General features: G+C 41.4%; 1 long non-coding RNA gene across 1 annotated transcript in view; it reads right to left on the minus strand.

Annotated features, from left to right (window-relative positions):
• LOC140594578 (uncharacterized) overlaps positions 1-26,610 on the minus strand; it is a 68,103-nt gene that overhangs the window by 11,087 nt on the left and 30,406 nt on the right. Inside the window, exons 2-4 of the long non-coding RNA XR_011995568.1 lie at positions 3,373-3,473; positions 1,121-1,252; positions 927-1,034 (exon numbers count right to left, since the gene is read on the minus strand). This is a non-coding gene — a long non-coding RNA (uncharacterized lncRNA). The remainder of the gene's footprint in view (positions 1-926; positions 1,035-1,120; positions 1,253-3,372; positions 3,474-26,610) is intronic.

The following is a 26,610-nucleotide window of genomic DNA, read 5'->3' on the forward strand; positions in this document are numbered from 1 at the left end:
CCGCTGAGCCACCTTGGCTGCCCTAAGCCCAGCCTTCTTTTTTTTTTTTAATTTATTTATTTATTTATGATAGTCACAGAGAGAGAGAGAGAGAGAGAGGCAGAGACACAGGCGAAGGAAGAAGCAGGCTCCATGCACCGGGAGCCCGATGTGGGATTCGATCCCGGGTCTCCAGGATCGCGCCCTGGGCCAAAGGCAGGCGCCAAACCGCTGCGCCACCCAGGGATCCCAAGCCCAGCCTTCTTAATAGTGAGTTGTATTCCAAAGCATATTCTGACGTGACCATGAATCCAAGGATTTCTTAGCTCCTGTTATCTTCTATTAACATTTGGACACATTCTTAGGAATTTCTGGGATTTTTCTTTCAAGTGAGGTTTATTTTCAACAATTTGAACTTTACTTATCTTGCATATTCTGTTTTACATAGAAAAGAACTTTCTCCAGATTAAAATAATATATTCACCAACCTCCCTCAAGGCCATGATAACAAGAGGCCTCCAGGCCACTGCATGACCGTCAGAACTAGATGTGAATGCTACAGGAAGCGTAAGTGATGTTGATTGTTTTCTTCCTGGGTATTCTTCACCTTGCCTAACTTCCTATGTAGATACCCTAGTGGCCAAATCTTCCTTAACTCAATTTTTGGGATATTCCTTTGATTGTTCCAACATGGGCCACCCTTTCCTTTTATGTTTGACTCAAAAAAGTGTTTTGGAACTGCTTCTCCTGTCTGAGTCTGGGGTCAAAGGCAAAGGGGTGGACAGGGGGCAGGACGAAGGGAAGAAGGAAGGGGGACAAGCTGGACTTCTGGGGTATGCCCTCCTCTTTAGTCCCTAAGTGCTGTGTCCTGTGTGTGTGTCCATCTACCACCACCACCTTCTGCCACCCCCAAACCCCCACTCCTCCGCAGCATCCACCATCCCTACCTCCTCCTCCACCTTGGCATGGTCTGCAGCCTCCTCACATTCTGCTGCTTCCCTCTACCTGTCCCACTAAAGCACATCTGCTCTTCAGGTCTGTGTGCCCAAACTTCCCTGATGAAAAATAAAGATAGCCTTACCCAGGTGGAAAAGCAAAAAAACAAAACAAAAACAGATCTTATTTTGAATAGAACACATACTAAGAAATCTTGGTTTTTCTCTTTCTGGTTTATCCAGTGCCAAGTTACTTTGCTGTTACTTTCTGCTGCTTGCTTTTCTCATTGGCAGCCATCCATGTATTGGTTGGAAATAAGTCTTCAGCATTTATTTATCTAATGTGAAATAAAACACATATACTGAAAACTGTACAGAACATTATATACCATTTAAATTGTTTTAAATAGAAACCCTTTAGACACTATACAACATATATACCATATATTCTGCAGCACCCAACTCTCTCTCTCCTTTGGAGATAAATTCCACCCTTATTTTCTTAGGAATCACTTTCTTGCTTTACTTATCCCCACTTTTAGTATCATTACATTAATGTGCATACTGAAACAGGCATTTTGCTTCTAAATGTAACTGAAGATTATGTATGTAGACTCAAACCCCATGCATTTTCTGTTTTATTACTTTCTCTCAACATTGTGATATTTATCCACGTTGGATTTAACTGTAATTTGTTCCTTTTCTGTTGTATGAATGTAGTATACTTTCTTATGTTCATAGATAAAGGCACTGTTTGTTTGGGGCTATCAGGAACACTCCTATCCATGGGGCACAGGTACAGAGTTTCATTCATAAGGTCAGTAGTAAGGCCCAGAAGTGTCCATTTCTAAGAAACTGCTGGAAAATACTGGGGGTTTTGGTCTATAGTCCACTCTTGAGTAGCAAGGATTAGTGTAGAGCCGGGAGTGAAAGTGCTGGTCATAGAGAGAGTATCTGTATCTTCAATTTTTTAGAAAATGTCAAACTATTTATAGAGTTGTTGCATTGATTTACATTCTCTCTCTCTCAGTGTTCCTGTTGTTCATCATTCTTGCCAACATTGGTTATTGTCAGATTCTTAATATTTGTCAATCAGAGAGGTGATTTAAATTTGCATTTTCTGGATATTTATAAAATTGAAAGCCTTTTAATGTTTATTATCCATTTGGATTTTCTCTTTTTGGAAAACGAGGTTCCCCACCACCACCACCCAATTTCTTTTTCTCACTGAAAAAACTGATGTCTCTTTGACTACTGTTGGGGAGGGAAACTTTTTATCTTTTAAGTTCCATAACTGGGGTCTAATAAAAAGCCATTAACAGGAAAAAATGATTTACTTATATACATATGGTATTAACAAAAGAACCTAGCTCATTGAACAGTTAGTCGGAGGCTTATACACCTAATTTAGTAGGTAAAAATGGTTTCTATGGGAACAATAAATAGATTTACTCAGGAAAAACAAATCAGTTTTTAAAAAAAAACAATCTGAAAAGAACATTTGTAATAATGTTTATGCTGGTGGAGTGGTCTTTCCTTCCTTTTCATGGCCATGAATCTCCTCTGGGAAAAGGATTTATGGTAGGTTTACTCTTGGTTTCTCTACTGGGGACAGACTCTCACTGAAGAGGGAAATTCTGGCAGCCCCACTTCCCAGAAGTTTCTGCTTTAGTCAGATAAGGGAAACTCTCAGAAGGCTTCTTTCTGCACCTATTGATTCTCAAATGTCTTAAGTTTAAACTAATCTTCATACCGACCCTGGGGTTCCAAGTGGTCCCTACACCACCTTGTAAATTTCCAATTTTTTTTTTCTTCTTGAGGTTTCTTTTTTCTTTTTCTTTTTCTTTTTAGAGGGAGAGAAAGAGAGCACATGCATGTACAAGCAGGGGGAAGGTCAGAGGGAGAAGGAGAGAAAATCTTAAATCAGACACTTAACAGACTGAGCTGCCCAGACATGACTCTTCTTGAGATTTCTAACAGATAAAGTATCAAGCTATGTAGTTAAATTAACCACTTGGTTATTATAGGACCTTTATTTTTAGACCACTTATAATATCACTGCTTTCAAAAGTCCTCAATTTTTAAATTATTTTTATTTGATTAAAAAGAGACTTTCTGGTATTCATTTTCAGTTGAATTAAATACTAGGCAGGTAAGCATTCTTCTTTTAGTTGGCTTTTATTTTTTTTAATTTTTTAAAAATTTATTTATGATAGTCACACAGAGAGAGATGAGAGAGAGGCAGAGACACAGACAGAGGGAGAAGCAGGCTCCATGCACCAGGAGCCCGACATGGGATTCGATCCCAGGTCTCCAGGATCGCGCCCTGGGCCAAAGGCAGGGGCTAAACCGCTGTGCCACCCAGGGATCCTTAGTTGGCTTTTTAGAGATGCTTTTCAGCAGTCTAAATGAGAATGCATATGGTATAATGTATTCGTTTTTGAGATAAATTTCTTACCTTTCCGAAAAGAGGACTCCTGGAATTGACTTAACTTGGCAAAATCAAAAGCAAAACATCTGAATTTCTGCTTTTCCATTTTCCTATAAATTTCTCTTGATCTAGGGGAAAAAAACAAAATAAAGTCAAAGTACTGGATTCCTTTCTTTCCCCGTATAGCTTTACAGTTCTTTTAGAATTTTTAGAACCCACTAAAATATTTTTCTCTGTCTCATTTGTTTTCTTTTGCCAAATACACCTCCCTTTTTCCACAGCTGATGCAAGCTCAGACTGAAATAAGCCCCAATGCAGCAAATAAATTAAACTTGGTAGAGGGAAAAGGAGATGCCCTGCTGAGCAGAGAGCCCGACATGGGGCTCGATCCCAGGACCCTGAGATCATGACCTGAGCCAAAGGCAGATGCTTAACCAACTGAGCCACCCAGGCAACCCTAGAATGTATGTCAAAAACTATTAAAACAAATGAACAGAAAAATGAGACAGGGTTTGCACTGAGTTCCCAGAAAAGAGAATATAAATGGCTCTTAAGATGCTCATTTTCCAAGCAAATGAAAATTAAAACTGTTATGTGATACAATGACAATCTTAACACATCATCAAAGGAAATAAGTATGCTAATATGTTGTTGATGAGACTATGGGGAAATATATATACATTGCTAGTGGAAATTAAAGTAGTATAATCTTTAAAGGAGGCAGTTTGGCATTTATCTATCAAAATTTCAAATGAATATAACTTTTGACACAGAAATGGTCTTCTAGGAATTTATATTTTGTCATAAATTTGCATAATTGCAAAAAACTTTTTTTCATCACAACATTATTCATATGGACAAAAGACTGGAAAGATCCCAAATGTCCACCAATAGGGCACTGGCAAAAACAAAACAAAAACTACATAGTATATCCATACCATGGGCTCTGTCCAGCTATACAAAAAGTGATAACATTGTATAGTCTTATGGGTCTCAAAAATTTTTTTAATGAAAAAAGCAGGATGAAGAACATTATGTGTGTATTAGGCCACTGTGTAAAAAAAAAAGTATATTTGAATTTCCTTGGCTATGCATAAACTACCAACTAGTTGTCTTTGGGATAGGTTTCACTAGAAATTGAGCAAATAGGCTGCAAGGATGTAAAACAGATTTTTCACTATATATTCTCCTACATCTTAATTTTTTAATTTTTAAAATTTATTTTTCTACTTATTTTTTAAAAGGATTTTATTTATTTATTTATTTATGAGAGACACACACAGAGAGAAGCAGAGACATAGGCAGAGGGAGAAGCAGCCTCCCTGTGGGGAGCTCAATGAGGGACTCCAGGATCACATCCTGAGCCAAAAGCAGATGCTCAACCACTGAGCCACCCAGGTGTCCCTACATCTTAATTTTTTTAATTATGTGACTACTGACACAGATTGGACCTTTAGGGGCAGCTGACTGGCTCACTCAGTACAGCATGAGACTCTTGATCTTAAGGTTTTAAGTTTGAGCCCTATGTTGGGTGTAGACATTACTTTAAGAAATAAAATCTGGGGGATCCCTGGGTGGTGCAGCGGTTTGGCGCCTGCCTTTGGCCCAGGGCGCGATCCTGGAGACCCGGGATCGAATCCCACATCGGGCTCCCGGTGCATGGAGCCTGCTTCTCCCTCTGCCTGTGTCTCTGCCTCTCTCTCTCTCTCGCTCTCTGTGTGACTATCATAAATAAATTAAAAAAAAAAAAAAGAAATAAAATCTGGGACGCCTGGGTGGCTCAGTGGTTGACTGTCTGCCTTCAGCTCAGTTCATGATCTCGGGGTCCTGGGAGGAGTCCCTCATCGAGCTCCCCACAGGGAGACTGCTTCTCCCTCTGCCTGTGTCTCTCATGGATAAATAAATAAATAAAATCTTTTAAAAAGATTGATGGGATTTTTAAAAATCACTAAAACTCTGTTAGTAGAAGTTTTTAAAGCAATTCCTCAGAATTAAGTTTGCTTAACTATGAAGGAAAAGCAGATCTGTTTACAACTCCTTTTTTTTTTTTAAACAATTTTTTTTAAGATTTTCTTTTTTTTTTTTTTAAGATTTTATTTATTTATTCATAGAGACAGAGAGAGAGAGAGAGGGCAAAGACAGGCATGGGGGAGAAGCAGGCTCCAGGCAAGGAGCCCAACATGGGACTCGATCCCGGGTCTCCAGGATCACACCCCGGGCTGCAGGCGGCGCTAAACCACTGCACCACCGGGGCTGCCCTGTTTACAACTCCTGATGTGACAAAGTCCATTAAATGCTTTATTTCATGGAATTTTGTTTTTTGTTTTGTTTTGTCCTTTTTAAGCAGGCTCCACACTCAGCGTGGACCTGAAGATGAGGCCTGAACTTACCAACCTGAAGTCAAGACCTGAGTTGAGAACAACAGTAGCTTAACCAACTGAGTCGCCAAAGTGCCCCTATTTCATGGTTCAGAGTGAAAAAACCTTGGTGTCAATTGCAGATCTATCAACAGCATTTGCACAGGGATACCAATATCTGTACCTGTCAGATAAATCACCTATTTGATATTTAAATCTCACAAAAAGGAGCCATTCATCCATTCAGTAGAAATACATTCCACAATGTGATAGACTAGTTAGTAAAAGTGTTTTCTAAAAGTTAAACTTCAGGTAAAGACAAACAGGCAGCGATTTATTTTTAAGCTTCTCTTTAAAAGTATTACTTTTCGTGACTTTTGAAACGACCAAACAGCCTCCTCATCTGGATTTTGCTCAAACAGGAATTTTGCTGTTGCATATCGGGAGTGGAAACCATTTCAATGTGAAATGGTCCTCTTGTCCCTAATATACTCCTGTTCTTGGGGCGCCTGTCTGGCTCAGTCGGTAGAGCATGTGACTCCTGATCTCAGGGTCCTCGGTGTGAGCCCCACCTTTGGTGCAATTACTTTAAAAACATATACATTCTCATTCTTTTACGAATCATGTTTCACTTATTTTTTTTTTTTTAAGATTTATTTATAGAGACACAGAGAGAGAATGAGAGGCAGAAACACAGGCAGAGGGAGAAGCAGGCTCCATGCAGGGAGCCTGACGTGGGACTCGATCCCGGGACTCCAGGATCACGCCCTGGGCTGAAGGCGGCGCTAAACCGCTGCGCCACCCGGGCTGCCCCAGAATCAGATTTGAATAGTTTAGTTGGGAATGCCAAGGTAGTACAAGGGGAAAAAATATGTTCGATTAACAGTAAAACTAATCACTAGAAGAAAATATTTTTGAGATTTTTGAAGCATGTTTCAACAGTGAAGCTGAAGAGAGGCAAAGATGTCCTGTCCCATCAAACCGAGTCTCATGAGGCTGGAAGATGTGTCTGGAGACGGCAGCGGCGGGGGAGTCCTAGCGCCAAGCAGTGAGTACGGAGACCATGCACTACATGGTACGTAAGGTATCTCTTGAACTCAGTAGGTCAGAATGCAAGAACCAGGCCACTTGTATTCACACTGGCTGCGGTTGTCCTCGGTGTGAGCGCGCGCCGGGAAGGGAGGACCACCACACAGCCGCACCGCGACCCTGCAGCTCGCGCTCTCCACTCCAGCCCCAGCTCCGGAGAGAACACCGGACCCGGGACCCGGGACCCGAACCCCGGCGACACAGCCCTGCCGCTCGCGCCCTTCCTGAGACCCTCGGAGCGGGAGACGGGGATGACCGCAAAACTCCCCTCGGCCGCCGGCTCCCGGATCACATTCTCCTCCAGAGCCCAAGAAAGCGGGCGTTTCCGGACTCTGCTGCGCATGCGCCAACGACCGAGGCGCCAAGGCGGCTGGGAGCGCAGAGAGGCGGTAAACGCACACGCCCCCTAGAGGCCGGCGGTCTCCGAAGTTGCGCCCGGCGCGGCGGTCACGTGACAACTGAGCCTGAGGTCTGTCACGGGCCCTCGCCCGGGCTGACGCACCAGTGGGCGGTAGTGGTGGTACTTAGCAAGTCACGTGAGTCTCCGACAGGTTTCACGACCCCGGTCTGACTCTAGTACCTTTAGCGGCGCCCAAACTGGCGCCGTGCTCTAGTATCTTCTTGCCCCCTAAAATGGGGACACCCTCTTCCTACACAGGGCGGATGTGTTTGAGCAGGGAGGAGGAACAGGTGCATAGGCACCTTGCAGAAGCCTGCACTGACGCACTACGCCCAAAGGTGTGTCGGCACGAGTCCCACCACGCCACAGGCTTTGCTGCGGTCCTCTGGGGACTCTGCCGCGTGGCGACGTCAGAACGCGGCTTCTGCAGGAAGGGTATTCCAAGGCCCCGGCTGCGTCCTGCGTGTTTACTCGCTTCTTCGTGGCCGGAAGTGACGTATCTTGTCTGGCTGCGTCCTGCGTGTTTGCTCGCGGCTTCGTGGCCGGAAGTGACGTATCTTGTGCGCGTTTTCTCAGCCCTGCAGTGCGAATCTCTCCTCCGGCCTACTTCCGGAGTGAAGGAGTCCTCGGCAGGTACTTGTGTGCTCGTGTGCAGGGAAATAGGAAACCGAAATCGTTTAAAAAGTAATTGAAAGGGTAGTACGAAAGTCTTACCACGAAGAAGGCTCCAGGCTACCCTGATTTCCTTGGGAAGTTAAGCCAAACATATTACTAAGATAACTTTGCCGTCTTAATCAGATGCTTCCAAAATGGGGATAGGGGGACAGACACAGGGAGCGCTTCAACGTTTCCTGAGGCTTAGAGAAACCCTAAGAACCTGACAGAGACCCCAAAGTGTTGGGAAGTTTTAAGCCGGTCTTGCTCATTGAACGTAGACATAAAAACCCTTAAGCAGAATATTAACTGAAACCGTCGTATAGAAAGAACAATACATTATAAGCAAGTTAGGTTGTTTTAACATCAGAATTCAAGATATTTAATGGGTTGATGGAGAAAATGCCCTCTCAAAAAATGTAGAAGAAATAATTAAAATAGAAGGGAAGCTAATCTGATAAAAGGCATCTGCAACATTGAAAGCGTCCTCTTCCTTACAATTTTTTGACTGACCTAGGTCCTTTGATACTAGGAGTTTCCTCCGGTCTGAATTTTGCTGATTGCATATATACGGAGCGTTTCAACGTTCCTCGGTCCCATTTCCTGCTAATTGATAGTTACTAATTCAAACATGGTAATCAGGGCAGCTCGGGTGGCTCGGCGGTTTAGCGCTGCCTGCAGCCCGGGGCGTGGTCCTGGAGACCCAGGATCGAGTCCCACGTCGGGCTCCCTGCATGGAGCCTGCTTCTCCCTATGCCTGTGTCTCTGCCCCCCTCTCTCTCTCTTTTGTGTGTATTCTCATGAATAAATAAATAAATAAAATCTTTGTTTAAAAAAAAACATAGTAATCCTAGTTTTGTAACTTGTGTCATAACTAATGTCTCAATTATTTCTTGGTTCCTTTCTGCTGCCTCATATTTCTGTTGTACATTGTCCGTGGTGTCTAGTTTTCTTGTGTATTTGCTTATCCTTGAAAAACTATTTGTGAGAAAAAGTATTTATGGCTTCTTGCAAAAAGGACTTTTGTTTGCTGCCATTAGGTGTTTGAGGCCTTTCAGACTGTTGTCATGGGTTGAGGTTCCTTAGTCATTGCTAACCCAAGCTACAAATCTAAGCAGGAGGGCTGCTTTTTTCCCCTCCTTTTATAGTCAATGTAAAAAACCATCTTTCTTAAAGTTCTTGGGTACTGCTTCACCTCTACCCTTAGGGTGTAGCCTGTGGAGTCCCAACTTAATGTAGGAAGACTCACCTAACAGCGTTTTCACTTTGGATAGCCCTAGACCTGGGCTGCTCTTTCTATGCTCTGTGAAGCTACCAAAACAGTATTAGATGTTTCCTGTCCAGAAAATGTCCTCAAGGCAAGAGTAGCTTTTGTGCTCCTTTACCTCATTTGCTTTTCTGGGCTTCTACCTTCTCTTAGCTTTTGGCATAATAGTTCTTTAATAACTTGTCAGCAATTTTGTGGCTTGGAGGAATTTTTTATATATGTTTATAGTTCATTTAGCATCTTTACTCATTATATATGGATATATTGATCTGAATAACCTAGCCCGTCATAACCAGAAATAGAAATTTGAGATTTACTTCATTTTCTTCATTCTCTTAATTTTTTAAAAAAAATTTTTATTATTATTTATGATAGTCACAGAGAGAGAGAGGCAGAGACATAGGCAGAGGGAGAAGCAGGCTCCATGCACCAGGAGCCCGACGTGGGATTCGATCCCGGGTCTCCAGGATCGCGCCCTGGGCCAAAGGCAGGCACTGAACCGCTGCGCCACCCAGGGATCCCCTCTCTTAATTTTTCTATCTCAAAATACCTTGCTGAATGTTACATTCTTGTATCACACTTTTTTTCTTAACCTGTGTGTTTTGTAGGCCATTGCTTCATTTTCTTTTAGCATTAAATTTTGATAGAGAGATTGCTAACAGCCTGATTTCCCCCTATCCTTTATGGTTGACATGCTCTTTTTGTATGGATAAACCACCTTTTTCAGGTCCAACTTGAAGAAAATTTACTATAGTGAATCTCCCTCAGAGAATAAGTAGGCAAGGAACAATCTCCAACTACCAAAGAGAATTCAGGAAATCAGCTACATTTCTCTTGTTCTAGTTTTATATATTCAGGATTCATATGCACAGCTATATGACCAAGGATGCCAGTATAGATAATTATGGACATTCATTATTTATTGAGTGCCTACTATGTGCTATTAACTGTGCTGTATGCTTGATATATAGCTTTGAACATAATAAGATATAAGTCCTTGATCTCACTGACCTCACAGTCAACCCAAAGAGCTAGATATTCAATAACCAAACAACTGTTATTTAATTAGGGTTGTGGTAAGCACAGCCATGACAAAGTACAGGGTGTTATGAAAGTATAGAACAGAAAGACCTAACTCAGTTTGCAAGATTTGGATAGGTGTCAGTGAATAAGTCACAAATTAGACCTGAAGTGTAAGGAGGAATCGGTCAGGTGGAAAGTTGTGGAGTGAGCCTTGTGGGCTGAGGGAACATTATGTGCAAAGGTCCTGAGGCTGAACAAAGCTCAGTGACTTCCAGGAGCAAAAAAAAAAAAAAAAAGCAATCTATGCTACTGCAGCATTATAAACAAAGAGGAGGCTTTGTGGGCAACATTAAAGAATTGTGACTTCATCTTGATAGTAAGAAATATTAAAAGTTTTTTAAGTTAGAGATTTGATCATATTTTAGTTTTTATAATACAATATCATTCTGGCCACAAATGAAGGCTCTGCATGGGCACAAGTAGAAATGCAGACTCCAGTTTAGAGATAATTGTAGGTGTTTGATAAAACATGAAGCCATTTTGAACTATAGTGATGAAAATAAAGATCTAGAGACTGTATATATTCACAAAACATTCAGAAAGTAGGATCCTTGAGGTGTGGGAACAGGTAAGATGTGATTAGGTGATTGAGAGAATTCCTCAAGATTCTGAGGAATCTCAGAATTCTTTCACCTAGAAGAAAAGCTCTATATTCTCTTTGTGGAATAAGGCTGTACTTTTTAGGAAATGGTAAACATTGAAAGTTTGGTCAATATGAAACTTAACAGAAGCGAACAGGGAGAGTGAGAAGAAGGGAATGAATCCCTGTAAAAGGAGCTGTGTAAAAGTTGTACAGCTTTTGAGGCTCCTAGGAAAATCAGAAGAGTTCGAAGAGTTCCAGTTGAGGATATACTTTCTGGACTCAGCACCTGGCTGTGCTCTCACATGCCTTCCCTTGCCTTTCATGGACCCGAAGTGTCATCCTGGTTTCTGGGATCTAGCCTCCCATAATCCAGTCCTCACTACTGTCACCAACATCCCTTCTGTGACCTAGACATTCTCCTCCCTTTGGATCGAGCTCTATCTAGTTCCAGCCTCAGAGGCTAAAGCACCATATCTTCTCTACCCTGATTGGATAAGACTGTTTCCTGGTTAATAACCACGAGTTATTAAGCATCTACTCCATACCATCCACTTTACATTATTTCACTTAACAACTTTGAGAGAGAAATATTATCACTTTTTCCATCTTCAAGATGAGGAAGATGTGGAAACTGGGTCAAGGACTTTAAATGCATAGCCCCAGTTCATAATTCCTGTACGTAGCAGATCTGATTTTCCACACTGATCTACCCCACTCCAGAACTCTGACTTCATAGGGTTCTGTCTCTGGTTAATCTTTCCTTCAGATTCTTAGCTCTGCATATGTTTGCAAGCCCATCAAGAAATATTACTTGATTTTCTAACAGTTTCCCTTGTGTAATTTAGTTTGTTCTTAACTGGAGACTGCACCCTGATTCCTTCTAATTTTGTCATAATAGCACACAGGAAGGGCCAGAGCCCTGCCTCTGAAAAAGCAATTTATATCAACTTCATTTGGAAAGGCTTTTTTTTTTTTAATTTTATTTATTTATTCATGAGAGACAGAGAGGCAGAGACCAGAGGGAGAAGTAGGCTCCCCGTAGGAAGCCCAGCGTGGGACTTGATCCCTGGATCCGGGACCACGCCCCAAGCCAAAGGCAGACCACTGAACCACCCAGGGGTCCCAGCTTAACTTCATTTGGAACGCTGAGGACAAAAAGGGTTAATTATCTGGTAACTTTGGTACTTAGTCTAATTTATCATTTATTTTACTATTTAACTCCTTGTACCCTGTGCTTTCTTCAAGACTGTTGATTAAAACTGCTTTTTTTTTTTTTTTACTGCTGATCTCTCTCTAAATGTTAACATAGATATGTGTTTAGATATATAATTGTTTACCCCTGCATTATCTTAGAGTAGTAAAAATCTGAACCAAACTATTGAGTCTAAGTAAAATACAATTATCCATAAAATGGAACTCAATGCAGCCATTAAAAAATATAGAATAATAATTCTGTCATGAAAAATTGCTTCAAGTTTTTTTTTTTTTTTAAGGCAATTAGGACACCTGGCTGGCTCAGCCAGAAGAACATATGCCTCCTCTTGGCCATGGGGTCATGAGTTTGAGCCCCACATTGGGTGTAGAGATTGCTAAAAATAAATAAATGATCTTTAAAAAAGAAAACTGTGTGTTTAGTGTGTTGCTACTTTAAAAATTACACAGGAGCACCTGGTTGGCTCAGTTGGTAGAATATGAGACTCTTGATCTCTGGGTTGTGAATTCCAGTTCCACATTAGGTATGAAGATTACTTAAAAAATAAAAAATAGGGGATCCCTGGGTGGCGCAGCGGTTTGGTGCCTGCCTTTGGCCCAGGGCGCGATCCTGGCGACCCGGGATCCAGTCCCACGTCGGGCTCCCGGTGCATGGAGCCTGCTTCTCCCTCTGCCTGTGTCTCTGCCTCTCTCTCTCTCTGTGACTATCATAAATAAATAAAAATTTAAAAATTTTTAAAAAATAAATAAAAATAAATTTAAAAAATCATACAAATGCACGCATGCACATATTTTCAAATACAGATTTAAAACTTTACATACACATCAAAGTATTGGAATTTTAGAGATTGGTGTTGCTTTTTAATTTTGTTTCCTTTTCCTCTTTTTTTTTTTTTTTTTTTTTGAGGATTTATCTATTTATTTGTTCATGAGAGACAGAGAGGGAGGCAGAGACATAGGCAGAGGGAGAAGCAGGCTCCATGCAGGGAGCCTGATGTGGGACTTCATCCTGGGTATCCAGGATCACACCCTGGGCTGAAGACAGGTGCCAGACTGCTGAGCCACGCAGGCATCCCTCCGTTTCCTCTTTAAAAAAAAAAAAAAAAAAAAAAAAAAAAAAAAACTTTTCACCATTGAGCACAAGCTTTATTTTTTAATTAGAATTAAAAATAACATCTCCATGATTTCTACAACTGTGAAACCTCTTATTTAGCTTCAGTTCTCATGAAGATAAGAATATAGAGGGGTCCCTGGCTGGCTTAGACAGTAGAGCATCTGACTCTTAATTTCAGGGTCATGAGTTTGAGCCCCATGTTGAGTATAGCAACTACTTTAAATTTTTTATTTTATTTAATTTATTTTTTCAAGTATTTTTTTTAAGATTATTTATTTATTCATAGAGACACAGGCAGAGGGAGAAGCAGGCTCCATGCAGAGAGCCTGACTGGGATTCGATCCAGGGTCTCCAGGATCACGCCCTAGGCTGCAGGCGGCGCTAAACCGCTGCGCCACCGAGGCTGCCCTAAAATTTGTTTTTTAAAGACAAAGATGTAGGATGTTTTTGGTTTAAGTTTAGTGTTTTATTATTTATTGATCATTTCCCCTTTAACTTACTATCATGTAGTTCATGATACATCTTACATCATCTTACAAAGGTGAATTAAGTCAATTTGTGCTTAGCATCTGTTGTTTCTGACTTAGGTATTGGAAAGTCTGGGTTCAGTTCTCAATGGTATCAATGGTACAATTTATTTTTAAGGACATTAATATGCCAATGGTTTTGTGTTTCTTTAGTTTTTGTTAAGGTCACCATTAGTAGAAATCTATAAGGATATTAACCACAGTCTGTGAGCTATTTCTGGGATTTTTAAACATCTAACAAGTGTTGGAATATAGATTAAAAAGCATAGAGCTTGACATTGGTAGACACAGGTACAAATCCTAATTCTTTTCTCAACTAGATTCAAAAAGCCTGTCAAGTTAAACTGTCTAGGCCTCTATTTTCTTGTTTTTAAAATGGAGATAGTAATATTAACTCAGAAGGGCTTGGGGAATACCTGAATTAGAGTATGTCTGTATAAAGAGACTGTATATGAAAAGTACTCAAATAAACAGCTGTATTCTCACTCCCCAACAGAAGTCACATGTACCTGTAAGGAGGATTCACAGGATAACCCAAATTTCCTTTCTTTGATTTTGGTTGCAATGGTATCAGTTCACTATGGAGTCATTTCTATTAGAATTCTAGGGAAATTTCCAGTTTCTCAGCTACCACCTCATTACTGTCAAAAGTTGTACTTTTGGTAATCAAAATTTCTTCAAATCTGGGATCCAATAACAAAACAATATTAGAGTCCTTACTTAGAGGAAGGAATGAGATTGGTCTGTTAGGACATTTCTAGTTTTTTGAAGTGAACACTAGGTGGCAGCATTCAGGCAGGACTTTCTACATCAACCAAATGGGCTTCCCCGCTGGCCCCAAACCCTCTTATCCCCCCAACAGAGCAAAAGCCCAGTGATCTTCCTGTTTATCTCAGTTTGAACCGTAATTGAGGGACAGTACATGCCAGGGATAAAACTAAGAGAAGTACACTTGGGAAAGCTTATATAGTATTTACTTGTGCCACCAGGGATAAAACTAAGAGAAGTACACTTGGGAAAGCTTATATAGTATTTACTTGTGCCGGGCACTATTCTGATCATTTTTACATATGGTAAAACAAAGAGTAAATAAACTTAGAAATTTCTTAGAAATGAAATTTCTTAGAAAAAATAGGGATGCCTGGTTGGGTCAGTCAGTGGAGTATGTGGCAAGAGGTCTTGGAATCCTGAGTTCGAAAGTTTGAGCCGCACGGTGGGGGTAGAGTTTACTTTGAAAAAAATAATACATTAAAAAAAAAAAATAAGTTATTTCATCCTTGTCATAGATTTTTTTTCCAATTATTTTCCTTCTTTACCTTTATTATTCATGCTTTCAACTAAACAAATATTTTTATACTTGTACTGTATTTGAGATACTAAATGTGTCACTTTGGGCCCATGGATAGGAAGGTGAAATAATTCATATAAGGTTAATTAAGCTTCAAAGTCTCTGTAAACTGAAAAGGAAAGAAGACTGTAAGTTAATAATAGGGCAAGGTAAAGTGTACAATATTTGCATTTTGTTCTCACAAAAGTTTTATTGAATGGCAAAGGATATATGAATTATAATGGGATGAGCAGAGAGAGAAATGGAATGAACATATATTGAAACTTTACTATATGCCAGGACCCTATTAGGCACTTTACATAAACCATTGCATGTATTTTCATTTTTAAAAATTAATTTTCACTTATTTGGTTATTAATATTCCCATTTTTGGATGAGGAAATTGAATCTTAAGAAGGGTAGGAACCTGCCCATAGGTAGAGGTAGAATAGGGCATCATGTATGAGTAATAATTGCTGCTCTTTGTTGCAACTTAAAAAGAATATAGTTATATTTTCAGGATAGAAACTGATAGTTGTGCATTACAGAATGGTAGGATTTTGATAGGATGGATGGAAGTAGAAGAGTGGTCTGGGTCAGCATGAACAAAGACATAGAGACCAAAGGAATGTATATAGTCTGAGAGAAATGTGTGTAAAAAGTGCCCATTTTAAAGCAGAAGAGGAGAGTTTAAAAGTCTGCTCAGGGGTGGAAGATACCAGTGAAGCAGATCAATGAGGAAGAGTCTCCATCTTGACCCAGCACTGTTCTGTAGTTCAGTCCCTGTTTGTTTTCTCTGCTGCCTTCCACATTCTGATCTTATCCACAGAACTCAGACAGGTGAAGGACATCAAGTTCTAATCTCCCACATATGAATAGCTTTGACTTTTTTCCCTTCAACACACAATTTTTGATACTAAACCCACTGTATGCTAAAGCACTGGGCTGTAGAGTGAATATGCATATGCCAGTAATATTGGGTCCTTGCCTTGGTCCTCCCTCTAAATCCCTGTTAAATTGGCCATTACTAGAAGATAGTAGGGCACAGATCGGCCAGTCGCTTTATATTTTCTTGCACATGCAAAGTGGTAAAAGCACAGATTTTAGAGTCAGACTCACAGTTGATGAAATTGTATAGAGAAAAGTGAAGATCCCAGCAGTAGAGGCATATTCTAAAGAGGCTGGTGCACAGGTTGAAAACAACAGTGTGCTCATGCCTTTCTCAGTCTCTATGTGCATTTGCACAGAGTTCCATAAGTACATGAGCACAGCCTTTGGCTGCTGAAGGCCCTAAAAGCACATGGTCTCTGGTGGTGTCTTGGAAGTCTTCAGCCTTTGACTGCTGCCTGACCTCTCCAGACCGTGAGTTTCTCTGACCCTCAGTCTGCATACCGGGGTTCATTAACTTAGAGGAGAGAGGAGAGTTGGTTAAAAGGAAGACTGTATGCCCCAAATAAGGGAGTGATAAAGTAATTGGCAATGAAAATGTTAGAGGAGCAGGATCCCACAGGGAGTAAATGAAATCAGGCTGCACTGAAGTGGAAATTTTAATTAAAAAGGGAAGATATAATCTATAGTGTGCAGGCTTCTAGTTGTCCTTGTCCTCAGATCAGAGGCTAACATTCATGGTGTTTCTGTAGAGAGAAGACTTGGGGGAGGAGAGTCACCTTTGAGGTCATAACTAAGTTTCTCTTTTTCTTTCTTTATTCATTTAACTAAGTAATCTCTACACCCAACATGGTGTTTGAACTCACAACCCTGAGATTAAGAGTCAAATGCTTTTCCAACTGAGCCCCTCAGGCACTGCACCAATGAGTTCTCTTAGGGCCTGCTTATTGCTTCTCAGAGTTAGAAGGAAAACCCAAGCCAGGGCCAGTACTCCAATCCTGCATCTGGCCTTCTGACCCGTTGCCTAGAACTGGAGGTCAGAGTCAGAGTTGATGGAACCCCAAGGATTCCCAACTTGATGTTGATGAGCCAGAATGCCACAGTGGCATAGGCCATTCTGATTCCATGTAGAGACTTGTGGTTAATAAAAAAAATATATTTGGTCTTTGTCCCTGGTTCCTGGCACAAAGCTGCTAAAACCCTTGGAATTTCCTAAGTGAGAGTAGGAGGATTAGGGATTGGGTTTTTTTTTTTTAAGTGAAAATAAACTTTTATTTTTAAAACTCTTATCTTATTTTAAAGATTTATTTATATATTCATGAGAGACATGGAGAGGCGGAGACATAGGCAAAGGGAGAAGCAGGCTCCAGGCAGGGGTCACTGAGCCACCCAGGTGTCCCTACATCTTAATTTTTTTAATTATGTGACTACTGACACAGATCGGACCTTTAGGGGCAGCTGACTGGCTCACTCAGTAGAGCATGAGACTCTTGATCTTAAGGTTTTAAGTTTGAGCCCTATGTTGGGTGTAGACATTACTTTAAGAAATAAATAAAATCTGGGATGCCTGGGTGGCTCAGTGGTTGAGCATCTGCCTTCGGCTCAGGGTGTGATCCTAGAGTCCTGGGATTGAGTCCCACATCAGGCAGACCCGGAGCCTGCTTCTCCCTCTGCCTACATCTCCGCCTCTCTGTCTCTCATGAATAAATAAATAAAATCTCTAAACAAACAAACAAACAACAGTTATTTATAAGAAATTCCTTTTTAGTATATCTGAGTTTATGCTGATCAGGTAATTTAGGGTGGGGTCCCTAAATAGCCTCAGGATGGGGCTAGTCACCAGAGAGACCAAGTGATTAGAGGATCAGAACTTTCAGCTCCACCCATTGGCCTCCAGGGAGGGGAAGGTAGAGGGGGTGCTGCAGATTAAGCTCTATAAAAACTCTTGGTAAGATTTGATGAGTTTCTGGGTTGGTGAAGACATCCAAGGGCAGGGAGGGTAGCACATCTTAATTCCACAGGGACACAAGCTCCTATATACCCTTTCATCTGAGTGTTCACTGTATCTTATTTTTTATTATTTTCTTCAATTTTTTATTTAAATTTGAGTTAATTAACATAGTATAATATTGGTTTCAGGAGTAGAACAGTGATTTCATCACTTACATATAACATCCAGTGTTCTACACAATAGGTGCCCTTCTTAATACCTGTCAACTCATCTAGCCCATCCCCATTGCCCACCTCCCTCTGTCAACCCTCAGTTTGTTCTCCATAGTTAAGTCTCTTATGTTTTGCTTTCCTCTTTTTTTCCCCTCTTTCCTTTATGTTCATTTGCTATGTTTCTTAAATTCCAGGTAGATCATGTCAGAATTGAGTTAAATTTGTAGGACACCGCATTGGTGTCACCTGAGAATTGAGGAACTGTTTGGTGGTGGTGGAAAACACCACACGAGTCAATGCCCAAGGTTGAGCTGGACACATAGCTTTGGCAATGACTGACCTCGTTCTGGCCCCAAATCCCTCCCCCATCATCCTCTGCTGTTGGCCTTCACCTACTCCAGAATCTGAGAGTAATCCACTAATCTGGTCTCTAAACAGGGAAATACTTAGGAGCTTAGTTTTCCTGCTTATCCTAGGGTGGGGTGGGTGGTGATCTACTTGGACCTTATTTCCTGGTTCCAATAACTGGGACTCTGACCGATTTTTAGTAATGGGCACTCTGTATCATTCAGTGACCCTGCCACTGAAACTATCTTAAATTCCAAGTGGATTTTTTATTCTCCCAGTGTCTCTAGGGCCTTGTGGATTCCTTACTGTGTTATTGGAGTATTTATCTCATCAAATTCGAGTGGCTGGACCTTGCTTTGGAGTTACTGCTTGGTAGAACCACTGCCTCATAAAAAAAACAACAACAAAAACTAATTGCCTGATGCCAAGCCCTGGCTCGTGGTGGTGGTGAAATATCCCCTCCCCACTGCATTGTGGCAGTGCCTATTGCTAACAGCTGAATCCCCCAGATTCCAGCCTCCTGAAAGATCCCTACTCCTACTCTTATGTCACCCTCTGAACTATGAACTTGTCCCATGACCCCTCTTTCATCTTGGACTCTCTAAGCCCCTCCTGGGGAGGCATCACCACCCTCAGCAGCCACTCAGCCTGACAGAGTTAGGAGTTTTCATCCTGTTTGCTTTCATCTCCACTTTCAGCCTTCTTCCACTCCACTTTTTGATGGCAACTGTGTTTGTCTAGACTCCAGCTTCTCCAAATATGTGGACGAGCTGTTCATCTTCTGACGCAGTATCCCTATGTTTAATGCACTTTCTTTCCAAAAGGGATAGAAGTTCGGCTATTCCAGAGGTCATTTTTGTATAGATAATGGGATTTGAAGAAAAACCACTCATGGCTTATTTGTTTTTTTCACAAGCTGACCACTGAGTGAACTTTGGAATTGACTCTATGATACCTGTTGGTGTAAAACTCTGACCAGTGAGTGCTGGATTACACCACCTTGGATAGCACCAGCCAGGAAACCCCATGTGAATGTGACACCCAGTGGCACAAAGGTCAGGGTCTGCCTGCTTTGAAAACTTACTCTGTCATTGCTCCCTTTAACCACCATTGGATTTCCTCCCTTCTTTCTTCACTAGACATTTAAAGACTGAAATCTGCTACATCCCTTCCTTATCACTCTCAATTCCAGCCCTGCATGGATAGGCTCTAGACCTCTCAAAGGCCACAGGGGTCTCCTCAGTGCAAACTTCACTGAATCTTTTCCTGTTTCCCTTTCCCTTGACCTCCCTGAGGCATATGGGCACAGTGCCACTACTTATCCAATCCTAACATTTCTCCTTTTTGGTCTCCAGGACTCTAGGCCATCCTGTGTCTGCTCTTTATTTCTCAAGATTTTTCCTTGGTTCCTTCAGAGACTTTGCTCTCTCTCCTCAAATATAAATGATCCTCAACTTTTGATCTGATCTGTTTGGTCACACCCCTTTCCAGAGACCTTGCTTGAACACAGTATACTAAATCCCCACCTTCCCTGCTGGAAGTAGATGGCTCTTAGGCCCCATATCTCTAGGCTTGACTTCTGACTTTAATCTCACATTATCAATGGCCTATTCTGTGCCTTCCCTTGAGTACTTTTACCCCTACCTCAAAGTCACATTTTTGGAAGTACAGTCAACTTCCTACACCCTAAACTCCCTCTCCTCCTGGATAGCCCTAATCCCCTTATGTATGCCAATACCCTACCATTTTCCAGATTAGAATTTGGGAGTGACCTTTGATTATTCTTTGTCTCTTGTCTTTTATCTATATTATAGTAAGAATGTTCATTATATCTTGTAATCTCAAGTACTGCTTTTGTTTTTTTTTTGTTTGTTTGTTTTGCTTTTGTTTTTAAAAAAGTTAAAAAAATATTTTTAGGAGTATATTTCCCCACCGTGATTACCCTTCCCTAATGTTAGGTTTAGTTATATAATTTAATTTATTACTGGGTCAATGTCTATTATTTATTTATTTATTTATTTATTTATTTATTTTTAGAGATTTTATTTATTTATTCATGAGAGACACACACACAGAGGCAGAGACATACATAGGCAGAGAGGGAGAAGCAAGCTTCTTGTGGGGAACCGAAGGTGGGACTCAATCCAGGGACTCCAGGATCACTCCCTGAGCGGAAGGCAGACACTCAATCACTGAGCCACCCAGGTGCTCCAATGTCTCCATTTTAAGTGATTGAATTATTAACATTTAAATATAACCATGTATACTTTTTATTCTGACTGTGGAGGTATCTGAACTCTCTTCTTGGCTTGCTACAAATAGAGAGTCTGTTTCCCAGCAGGTAGTAGTGGCTGTGAGACTATGTCTGACCAATGAGTTACAAGAAGTTCACCAATTCATCTATTAGGTGCGGCTTTAAGTATATGATGACTTGATTTCCTAATCCAAGTCCTATATTTTCTTATTAAAGGACCAGGATAGGGCAGCCCAGGTGGCTCAGCGGTTTAGCACTGCCTTGGGCCCAAGGCCTGATCCTGGAGACCTGGGATCGAGTCCCATGTCGGGCTCCCTGCAGGAGCCTGCTTCTCCCTCTGCCTGTGTCTCTGCCTCTCCCTCCCTCTCTCTGTGTCTCTCATGAATGAATAAATAAAATCTTAAAAAAAAAAAAAAGGACCAGGATAATTTCCCCCAGGGAGGTCCACAGTTTAGCCATGTTAGCAGAGTGAATTACGGTCCTGTTCTCTGAGGTCAGAGAGATATTACAGCCTGCACATCTCTGTGGATTTTCTAGGGAGGAAGTGACCAAGCATGGTGTCAGAAGCACAGAAAGCAGATTAGAGGTTACCAAGGTATAGGGGTAGGAGTAAAGAGAAATAACTGCTTAATGGATATGGATTTTCATTTGGGAGCAATGAAAAACTTTTGAAACTGGATGGTGGTAGGGTTTGCACACATTGTGAATTTACTAAATGCCACTGAATTGTTCACTTAAATGGTTAATTTTGTGTTATATGAACTTAACCTCAATTTTAAAAAAGTCCTATCAGCAGAAACATCATCCTGCCCCACTTCTTCCCAGGAAGAGGGAAGGAGAATGGTTGGTAATAGGGGCATACACACACACACACACACACACACACACACACACACACACACATATATATACAAGAATCACAAACTGATGAAGACCAATAATTCTCCAACCTTTTCCTTCTCCTCCCCCATGTTTTACTTAGGGATACTGACTGTTAAATGGACTGGCCTCACGTCAGACCCTAAATATAAGGAAAGAAGTGTGTAGTAACTTAAGAAAAGCATGTCATAAAAATATTTTTATTATGAAGGCAGACAAAATACATATGAATAGTGATGCAAACATAAAAATTCATTGGTATATAGCTTTTTAAAAAAGTTATTGAAGTATAGTTAACACACAGTATTACATTAGTTGCAGGTGTACCCTATAGTGATTTGACAACTCGATACATTCTGCTCTGCTTACCACAAGTATAGCTACCATCTGTCACCATAGGACAGTATTGCAATACCATTAACTATATTCCTTATGCTGTACCTTTTATCTCTGTGACTTATTCTAGCTTAATATTATTATTAAAAATAAAGTTCCCAAATAATGTTCTGGCTTGTATAATTCTGAGAAAAGAGGATTCAGCAATTCACTCAGAAAAATCACAGCTGTGATTGCCTTCTTTGTATTCACACCTCCAAATTCCTGAAGCCCTCACTGTAAAGACTCTCAACTATTCCCCAGCAGCCCAGATCATTTCCTTTCACCAAGAGACTGCAAAACATCTCTCCATGCTAAGAGAAAGGTCCTGACTGATCTACAACTTTTGGAATTATTTTCCCTCCAGCTGGGATGAGCCACCCTGTACCTGCAGGCTCAGCCTGTGTTCTCAGTCTCTAGGACAATTCCAAACTTTCGGCAGGTGGCAGGACTTGCTTGAGATGTAGTGGCACCCCACCATTTATTCATGGGAGCTGCACTGGTGCTTTTAGGCGATGTTTGTTGTTCTTTTAATTTTCCCTCAAGGGGGTGGAACCATTGGGTTTGGGCAGGCATGTAAATGGTTCCTTACAAAAACCTGTATGAAAGGGTGCCCTGGTGCTGGCTCATTCCTGGTGGTTTATTACCCTAGAATTGGTGCTTAGGCCAGAGTTGGAGTGGCCTGCCTTCATCTGGATCTTGCATAAGAAGTTCAGAGGGGCCTCACATCTTGTTCAATGTTTAAGTCACCTGGCATCAGATTAGATTCAAGGTTAGGGCACCTGGGTGGCTCAGTCAGCAAAGCATCTGCCTTTGGCTCAAGTCATGATCTCAGGGTCCTGGGATCAAGCCCTGCATCAGGCTCCCTGCTCAGTGGGGAGCCTGCTTCTCCTCCCTCTGCCTCTCCCCCTGCTTGCGCACTCTCTCTCTCTCTCTCTCTCTGTGAAATAAATAAAAAACCTTAAAAAAAAAAAAAAGATTAGCTCTGAGACTCCTCATCTGTGGTATTTAATAGTGAAGATATGTATTAGGGCTTGGGGCGGCGACTAAACTAGCCAAATATCCTACTGATGACTCCCTGACATTCAGTATCCTGTATCTGACACTTCCCTGAACTTATCATATTCTCAGGTGGTTTTTTTTTTTTTTTAAGATTTTATTTATTTATTCATAGAGACACACACAGAGAGAGGCAGAGGCACAAGCAGGCTCCATGCAGGGAGCCTGACGTGGGACTCGATCCACGGTCCCCAGGACCAAACCCCGGGCTGCAGGCGGTGCTAAACTGCTGCGCCACCGGGGCTGCCCATTCTCAGGTGTTTTGAATGATATGGCTTTTGCCATTTTGGATCCTGTAGGCAAGTATGACAAGATTTCAGCCCAGCAAATAACCAAAAAGGTCTTGATTTTCTTGTGTCGACTTACTGAAATTAGGAAATTGTAATGCAAGCAAATAAAAATAGCAATCTCTATAAATATTTAGGGTTGTGAACATGAATGTTTTGACAGTACAAGAAGAGGAAAGGAAGGGAAGGGAAGATTTCATTTATTCATAATTCACAATGATTGCATTTTGCCAATGAGGAATAGAGGCAGGCTAAAACGCACACACTTTTCCAGTAAGCGGCCAACCAGGACCCAGCCACAAGGACTGCAGTCAGAGAGCTGAATCTCTGCCCTTCCTTTCACAGCAAATGCTCATTTGCTTGAGGTAGTACACTCAAGCTTACCTATAACACTCATGTCTTCTGTGTGATATTTTTTCCTTTACAAAGCACATTGCATTAAAAAAGAAAAGGTTTTGTTTTTTAAAAATTAATGTCAGAGAGGAAGTAGAATAAGAAAAGTCTATTTCTACTGGATCTATAGAAAGAGGTGTACTTATTTTTTATGCAATGAGATTTACAATTTGAGCAAGGCTGTGAGAGTCCAGCAGTTGTGTGGAGCTGGTGACTCCTCCTGCTTTGGGATCCTGTTATGCACGTGGGAATAACCCAGGTCTGGAAGCAAATGCTACTATATCACATGGCCTGTTCTTAGCCGTGAATTAGTGGTCTTCTGGGCTTTGAATCAGTCTTGCTTTCTTGCCTTTCCAGCCAGCCTGTGCTGGTCCATGAAAGACCCATGAAGGCTGATCCTGATCCTCTTCCAGTACATTTTCTGTGCTGCCATTGCTACAGTCTTCTTTCTGAATCTGCTTCCCTACTTTAATTGTAATAAAGGAGACATGTATTTACTTCCTTATTTGCTCTTTGGTAAATCCAGGGACTCTAGCTGGACACTTACAGGGCCTCAGCTAAGAGCAGAGTGAATTGTCTTTTTAGGGGAATTCACGCGCGTTGTAAATGAGGGTTGGCCTGGCAGTAACTGCTTTTATTTTTTTATTTTTATTTTTTAATTTTTTTAAATTATTTATTCATGATAGAGAGAGAGAGAGAGAGAGAGAGAGAGAGAGAGAGAGAGAGGCAGAGACACAGGCAGAGGGAGAAGCAGGCTCCATGCACCGGGAGCCGGACATGGGATTCGATCCTGGGTCTCCAGGATCGCGCCCCAGGCCAAAGGCAGGCGCCAAACCGCTGCGCCACCCAGGGATCCCCACAAATGTGTCTCTAATTGGTGTATAGTGGGAAGTGATATTTTTGGACAGGGGCCATGGGGTAATCCTTTGTTTCCTGTCTCCCCCACAACCAGCCCCCTCAGTCAGCCAGGAAATACAATCTCAGTTCTAAATTTGCATCTAAATCTCTCAACAATTCAGTTTCTTTCAGAAAACAAAGCATCACATAGGAGCCAAGCTCCCTAGGCTCTCTTACTGGAAATTTAGAGCCTGTATAAGTCTTAACACTATCCTGAGTTAAAAAGCCCATGGGTTTAAAGCATAGCACTAAAACCCACTACTATAACATGGGTATTCACTTAGAATTTTCTTCACTCCTGGTATCTGCCCTTAAAAAAGAGTAATGTGGCAGCCGTTGCTGATATCTAGAAGTTAAATCCTGGCTCCCTCCCTTCCTCCCTAGCTTTGTGACCTTGGGCAAGTCACTTTACTTCTCTGGAATTCATTAATGTGTGAGAAAGTACTGGGCACACAGTAGGCCCTCTATATGTTACTTTCTGCCTGTAATTGAGGTCTTTCTGGAAATACATGTTCAGTTCAGGGAAGGAAGATTTGATGAACCTTTCCCTGTTGAATACCCCATGTTCCTCCACCCCCTTCACACCCTTCCCCCAGCCTTTGCATCTTTACTGGCCAGAATGTTTCTGTGTAGAAGAGATCATTACTTGTCCATTTTAGTATGTATTACCTACCTTTTCATTTATAACGGAACCCAGATTTTTTGCCTGAGCCCATAGCCATCCCAATACAGTTTACATTTTCTAGCTTTCCTCCTTTGCAGCTGAATGTGGCCACACGTCTTATTTCTGGCCAGCAAGATGCAATGGAAATTGTGTGTATGACAACCCACAAATGTCCCTAAATGAAGAGGCATGCCCTATTTCTCTCATTCCTCCTTCCTGCTGGATAGAGTGTGAATATGATAGCTGGAACTTGGGTAGCTATCTTGAGTCATAGGGTAGAAGGCACATGTTAAGGAGGGCAGAGCAGAAACAGAAAATTGATTGTGTCTCCATCATTCCTCCCCAAGACTGTCAAATCTCTAGGCCTCATTTAGAGGAAAAAAAATAAACCATTGTTATTTCAGGTTTCTTGTCACTTGTGACCTAACCTAATCCTAAACAATAAGGCCTATATATTCCAAAGGGCAGGGATTTTGGGGTGGCAGTTCTTTAATGTAATACAACTAGTCTCTTATAGTTACCTTTGAAACAAGATATTAGATACTAAGTTGGTGTGCTATATAGTCCTGCTCACAGAGCAAATTGTCAGCATGGATCCAAGCACATGTCTGTAGGTCTAAGCATCCTTAGGACTTGAAGGATGTTTACTGAATATTGATTGTGTGCAAGACTATGCTCTGGGAATGTCAAAGATGCTCTTTTGCATTTTGCTTTTTGAATTCTGTGGCCTTAAGAACAAAAGCATAATGTGGAAGACAGGAGGGGAAGAAATAGGTCAAAGCATTTTCCCAGGTGCTTCCCTGTAAGCCCTTAAACCCAAGCAGTATATTCCTTTTCTATTTCTACATAGATGCTACCAGATGACCACAATCTGGGCTCCTACTGCTTCTCCCTGCTCAGACTCTCAAGGGCCTATTTTTGTGGAGATCATACTTCTTTCAAGGTTTCTTCTCCCAATCACAATGTGGCTATGGGCACAAGAGTGCTCAGAAGAGACAAGTTGTCTTTGTCCCTAGCTCTTTAGCCCTTTCCCTCTAGCTCTACAAAGCACTGCTAAATCTGGGTGCCTCGGGTGGCTCAGTTGGTTAAGTCTCTGCCTTCAGAGTCCCCAGTTCTGGGATTGAGGCTCATGTCTGGCTCCCTGCTCAGTAGGGACCCTGCTTCTCTCTTTCTCTCAATGCCTATCACTCCCCTGCTTGTGCTCTCTCTCTCTCTCTGTCAAATAGATATAATCTTAAAAAAAAAGAAAAGAAAAGAAAACCAAAGCACTGCTAAATAAAAGCACTTCTGCATTTCTTGGAATATCTTATTCATTATAGAATTTAGTTTCATCAGCTGTTCTACCTACAATATCTCATTTACTTCTCAGAGTAACTGGATGAGCTAGGTACTATTTTAATTGCTGCTTTATAGTTGAAAAGTCGGGTTTAAATTCATCCAAAGTC

This window comes from Vulpes vulpes, chromosome 12 (genome assembly GCF_048418805.1).
Source record: "Vulpes vulpes isolate BD-2025 chromosome 12, VulVul3, whole genome shotgun sequence".
NCBI classification, from domain to species: Eukaryota; Metazoa; Chordata; class Mammalia; order Carnivora; family Canidae; genus Vulpes; species Vulpes vulpes.